This window comes from Arachis ipaensis, chromosome B5 (genome assembly GCF_059453495.1).
Source record: "Arachis ipaensis isolate K30076 ecotype BB chromosome B5, ASM5945349v1, whole genome shotgun sequence".
Taxonomy (NCBI): Eukaryota; Viridiplantae; Streptophyta; class Magnoliopsida; order Fabales; family Fabaceae; genus Arachis; species Arachis ipaensis.
This window is the reverse complement of record NC_142440.1, coordinates 129,100,626-129,106,935: the sequence shown is the minus strand read 5'-3', so window position 1 is coordinate 129,106,935 and position 6,310 is coordinate 129,100,626. Positions and strand designations below refer to the sequence as shown.

Below are 6,310 nucleotides of genomic sequence, written 5' to 3'. Positions count from 1 at the left end.
TAAAAGAAAGAATAGATGAAGAAGAAGAAGAAATGGAGGAGAGGGAGAGTGGGAAGTGTTTCGGCCAAGAAGGGTGTAGAGGGGTGTGTTGTGTGAATTTGATGAAGAATGGAGGGCTTTATATATATATATATATATATATATATATATATATATAATATAATGAGTGTTATATTCAAAAATCTTATATTCAAATTGGAAAATTGAATATTGTATTAATTGATAAAATTGAATAAAATAACTAAAAACAAAATACAGAAATGATAAAAAATTTACTAAAAAAATGTATTTATTTTATTCCACATTTTATTCTAATCTAAAAAAAAAAAGAAAGATTCTAATCTAATATAGAAATAAGATAAAAGCGGGTAGCGGGAATCGAACCCGCATCGTTAGCTTGGAAGAATAAAAAAAATATTTTGAGTTTTCTATGTTTTCCTTGTTTGTGCTAGATTTTGAAAAACTTTTAGGATTTTATCTATTTTACATCTTTAACTGGTAACTATCAAAATCAAACATAGAAAATTCAAAAGAAAAAAATACTAACTCACGGGCGGAAACGGAAAGAGAGGGATTCGAACCCTTGGTACAAAAATTCGTACAACGGATTAGCAATCCGACGCTAGGGAAGGGAGGGGGGAAAGGTTTCGGCCATATGGGTGCGTTTGGGTGGGAAATTGGTTTTGAATTTTAAAGGTAGGTGGAGTTTATGAGGTAGGTTTATGGGAAAGAGTGGATGGATGTGAGTGGTGAAGAGGTGATGGGGAAGAGAGATTGAGGTGATTGGTGAAGGGTTTTTTGGGGAAGAGTGTTTATGGGGTTGTGTGAAGGAGAGTGGTGAGAAGAAGTGAGTGGAGGTAGGTGGGGATCCTGTGGGGTCCACAGATCCTGAGGTGATCCTGTAGGGTCCACAGATCTTGGGGTGTCAAGGATTTGCATCCCTGCACCAATTAGGCATGTAAAATGCCTTTGCACACAACTCTGGGCGTTCAGCGCCAGGTTGGTGCCCATTTTGGGCGTTCAACGCCCATTTGTTGCCATTTCAGGCGTTGAACGCCAGAACCATGCTTGTTCTGGGCCTTCAGCGCCAGAATGCTGCCCATTTTGGGCGTTCAGCGCTAGAACCATGCTTTGTTCTGGCGTTGAACGCCAGGCAGATGCTCCTCCAGGGTGTGATTTTTCTTCTGCTGTTTTTGATTCCATTTTCAATTTTTATATTTATTTTGTGACTCCTCATGATCATGAACCTATAAAGACATATAACTAAGAAAAATATAGTTAGATAAATAAAAATTGGGTTGCCTCCCAACAAGCGCTTCTTTAATGTCAATAGCTTGACAGTGGGCTCTCATGGAGCCTCACAGATGTTCAGAGCATTGTTGAGACTCTCCAACACCAAACTTAGAGTTTGGATATGGGAGTTCAACACCAAACTTAGAGTTTGGTTGTGGCCTCCCAACACCAAACTTAGAGTTTGACTGTGGGGGCTTTGTTTGACTCTGCTTTGAGAGAAGCTTTTCATGCTTCCTCTCCATGGTTGCAGAGGGAGATCCTTGAGTTTTAAACACAAGGGAGTCCTTATTCCATTGAAAGACTAGTTCACCTCTGTCAACATCAATCACAGCTCTTGCTATGGCCAGGAAAGGTCTTCCTAGGATGATGGATTCATCCTCTTCCTTTCCAGTATCCAGGACTATGAAATCAGCAGGGATGTAAAGGCCTTCAACCTTTGCTAACACGTCCTCTACTTGTCCATATGCCTGTTTTCTTGAATTGTCTGCCATCTCTAATGAGATTTTAGCAGCTTGCACCCCATAGATTCCCAGTTTCTCTATTACAGAGAGGGGCATGAGGTTTATTCCTGAACCAAGGTCACACAGAGCCTTAAAGATCATGGTGCCTATGGTACAAGGTATTATGAACTTTCCAGGATCCTGTCTCTTCTGAGGCAATGTCAGTTGATCCAGATCACTTAGTTTATTGATGAACAAGGGAGGTTCATCTTCCCAAGTTTCAATACCAAATAATTTGGCATTCAGCTTCATGATTGCACCAAGGAACTTGGCAGCTTGCTCTTCAGTAACATCCTCATTCTCTTCAGAAGAGGAATACTCATCAGAGCTCATGAAGGGCATAAGGAGGTTCAATGGAATCTCTATGGTCTCTAGATGAGCCTCAGAGTCCTTTGGTTCCTCAGAGGGAAGCTCCTTATTGGTCACTGGACGTCCCAGGAGGTCTTCCTCCTTGGGATTCATGTCCTCTCCTCTCCTCATAGGTTCGGCCATGATGGTTATGTCAATGGCCTTGCACTCTCCTTTTGGATTTCCTTCTGTATTGCTTGGGAGAGTACTAGGAGGGATTTCAGTGATCTTCTTACTCAGCTGGCCCACTTGTGCTTCCAAATTTCTAATGGAAGACCTTGTTTCATTCATGAAACTTACAGTGGCCTTGGACAGATCAAAGACTAAGTTTTCCAAATTAGAGGTATTTTGTTCAGAATTCTCTGTCTGTTGCTGAGTGGATGATGGAAAAGGTTTGCTATTGCTAAACCTGTTTCTTCCACCATTATTAAAGCCTTGTTGAGGCTTTTGATCCTTCCATGAGAAATTTGGATGATTTCTCCATGATGAGTTATAGGTGTTTCCATAAGGTTCACCTAAGTAATTCACCTCTGCTATTGCAGGGTTTTCAGGATCATAAGCTTCTTCTTCATAAGAAGCCTCTTGAGTACTGTTGGATGCAGCTTGCATTCCATTCAGACTCTGAGAAATCATATTGACTTGCTGAGTCAATATTTTGTTCTGAGCCAATATGGCATTCAGAGTATCAATCTCAAGAACTCCCTTCTTCGTAGGCGTCCCATTATTCACAGGATTCCTTTCAGAAGTGTACATGAACTGGTTATTTGCAACCATGTCAATGAGTTCTTGAGCTTCTGCAGGCATTTTCTTCAGGTGAATGGATCCACCTGCAGAGGTATCCAATGACATCTTAGATAACTCAGACAGACCATCATAGAATATATCCAGGATGGTCCATTCTGAAAGCATGTCAGAAGGACACTTTTTGGTCAGTCTTTTGTATCTCTCCCAAGCTTCATAGATGGATTCACCTTCTTTCTGTCTGAAGGTTTGAACATCCACTCTAAGCTTGCTCAGCTTTTGAGGAGGAAAGAACTTGGCTAAGAAAGCCTTGACCAGCTTATCCCAAGAGTTCAGGCTGTCTTTGGGTTGAGAGTCCAACCACACTCTAGCTCTATCTCTTACAGCAAAAGGAAAAAGCATGAGCCTGTAGACTTTAGGATCTACTCCATTAGTCTTAACAGTATCACATATCTGCAAGAGCTCAGTTAAGAACTGAAAAGGATCTTCAGATGGAAGTCCATGAAACTTGCAGTTCTGCTGCATCAGAGAAACTAATTGAGGTTTCAGCTCAAAGTTGTTTACTCCAATGACAGGAATAGAGATGCTTCTTCCATGTAAATTGGAATTAGGTGCAGTAAAGTCACCAAGCATCCTCCTTGCATTATTATTATTTTCGGCTGCCATCTCCTCTTCCTGTTCGAAAATTTCTGAAAGGTTATCTCTGGATTGTTGTAATTTAGCTTCTCTTAGTTTTCTCTTCAGAGTCCTTTCAGGTTCTGGATCAGCTTCAACAAGAATGTCTTTTTCTCTGTCCCTGCTCATAAGAAAGAGGAGAGAAAAAGAAAAGAAGAGGAATCCTCTATGTCACAGTAAAGAGGTTCCTTATTGTTAGTAGAAGAAAAGAAGGAGAAAAATCTGAACTCAGAGAGAGAGAGGGTTCGGATTTTTGGTGATGTGAGGAAGAGATGTTAGTAGATGAATAAATAAATAGAAGGGGATGAGAGAGAAGGAATTTTCGAAAATAATTTTTGAAAAAGAGTTAGTGATTTTTGAAAATAGTTTTTGAAAAATGTTAGTAATTTTCGAAAATTAAGATTTAAAAATTAAAATAATTAGTTAATTAAAAAGAGATTTTTGGAAAAGAGGGAAGATATTTTCGAAAATTAGAGAGAGAGAGTTAGTTAGGTGGTTTTGAAAAAGATAAGAAACAAACAAAAAGTTAGTTAGTTAGTTGAAACAAATTTTGAAAAGATAAGAAGTTAGGAAGTTAGAAAAGATATTTTGAAATCAAATTTTTGAAAAAGATAAGATGAGAAGATATTTTTGAAAAGATATGATAGAAATTAGTTTTGAAAAAGATTTGAATTTTTTTTTAAAATCTCAATTAATGACTTGATTCACAAGAAATCACAAAACATGATTCTAGAACTTAAAGTTTGAATCTTTCTTAGCAAGCAAGTAACAAACTTGAAATTTTTGAATCAAAACATTAATTGATGATGTTATTTTCGAAAATTATGTGATAAAGATAAGAAAAAGATTTTTGAAAAATATTTTTGGAATTTTCGAAAATAACTAAGAAATTTGAAAAAGATTTGATTTTTGAAAAAGATTTTGAAAAAGATAAGATTTTTTTTTTAAAATGAAAATTTGATTTGACTCATAAAAACAACTTGATTTTTAAAAATTTTTGAAAAAGTCAACTCAAATTTTCGAATTTGATGAGAGAAAAAGGGAAAGATATTTTTTTTATTTTTGAATTTTTAATGATGAGAGAGGAAAACATGAAAATTATGCAATGCATGAGAATTTTAGATCAAAACATGTGATGCATGCAAGAATGCTATGAATGTCAAGATGAACACCAAGAACACTATGAAGATCATGATGAACACCAAGAACATATTTTTGAAAAATTTTTAATGCAAGGAAAACATGCAAGACACCAAACTTAGAATTCTTTAATGCTTAGACACTAAGAATTCAAGAATGCATATGAAAAATAAGAAAAGACACAAAACATGCAAATGCAAAGATCAAACAAGAAGACTTACCAAGAACAACTTGAAGATCATGAAGAACACTATGAATGCATGATTATTTTCGAAAAATGCAAGATGCACATGCAATTGACACCAAACTTATAACATAACTCAAGACTCAAACAAGAAACACAAAAAAATATTTTTGATTTTTATGATTTTTTAAATTTTTTTGGATTTTTACTTTATATTTTTCGAAAATTATTTAGAAAGAAAGAAAAATAAGGATTCCAAAATTTTTAATATGAATTCCAGGAATCTTGCATTCTTAATTTAAAGCTTCAGTCCAGGAATTAGACATGGCTCACTAGCCAGCCAAGCTTTCAATGAAAGCTCCGGTCCAAAACACTAGACATGGCCAATGGCCAGCCAAGCTTCAGCAAACATAGATACCTCTCATGTATACAACAGCTGATATTTCATCCAACTTCATATACTTGTGAGTGGAAGCCTCAGTCCAAAAGAATTTAGACATGGCTTTACAGCCAGCCAGGCTTCACATGCTTCATGAAACACTAGAATTCATTCTTAAAAATTCTGAAGAGAAATATATTTTTGAAAACATTTTTTTTCGAAAACAGGTGAGAAAATTTTGAAATATTTTTGAAAATTTTTTGAAAAGAAAACGAAAAGAAGGTTACCTAATCTGAGCAACAAGATGAACCGTCAGTTGTTCAAACTCAAACAATCCCCGGCAACGGCGCCAAAAACTTGGTATGCGAAATTGCTACTCATGTTGTGAATTGTTGTTCGAAATTGATTCCCTGGCAATGGCACCAAAAACGGATGCACAGGACCATGGTCTAAACATATTTTCACAACTTCGCATAACTAACCAGCAAGTGCACTGGGTCGTCCAAGTAATACCTTACGTGAGTAAGGGTCGAATCCCACGGAGATTGTCGGTATGAAGCAAGCTATGGTCACCTTGTAAATCGCAGTCAGGCGGATATAAAACAGTAATGGGTTTTCGAACTTAATAAATAAAAGAAGGGATAGAAATACTTATGTAAATCATTGGTGAGAGTTTCAGATAAGTGAATAGAGATGCTTTTGTTCCTCTGAACCTCTGCTTTCCTGCTATCTTCATCCAATCAGTCTTACTCCTTTCCATGGCTGGCTTTATGTGATACATCACCATTGTCAATGGCTACTTTCGGTCTTCTCTTGGGAAAATGATCCAAATGCCCTGTCACGGCACGGCTAATCGTCTGGAGGCATCACCCTTGTCAATGGCTTCATCTTATCCTCTCAGTGAAAATGGTCAACGCACCCTGTCACGGCACGGCTATTCATCTGTCGGTTCTCGATCATGCTGGAATAGGATTTACTATCCTTTTGCGTTTGTCACTAACGCCCAGCAATCGCGAGTTTGGAGCTCGTCACAGTCATTCATTCATTGAA

The 6,310-nt window shown here is 37.1% G+C and overlaps 1 non-coding gene across 1 annotated transcript; it reads left to right on the top strand.

Moving 5' to 3' along the window:
• Positions 1 to 3,044: 3,044 nt before the first annotated feature.
• LOC148565760 (small nucleolar RNA R71) lies at positions 3,045 to 3,152 on the top strand. Its single transcript, XR_015883895.1, has one exon. It is a non-coding gene; the product is annotated as a small nucleolar RNA R71 (small nucleolar RNA).
• The last annotated feature ends 3,158 nt before the right edge of the window (positions 3,153 to 6,310 follow it).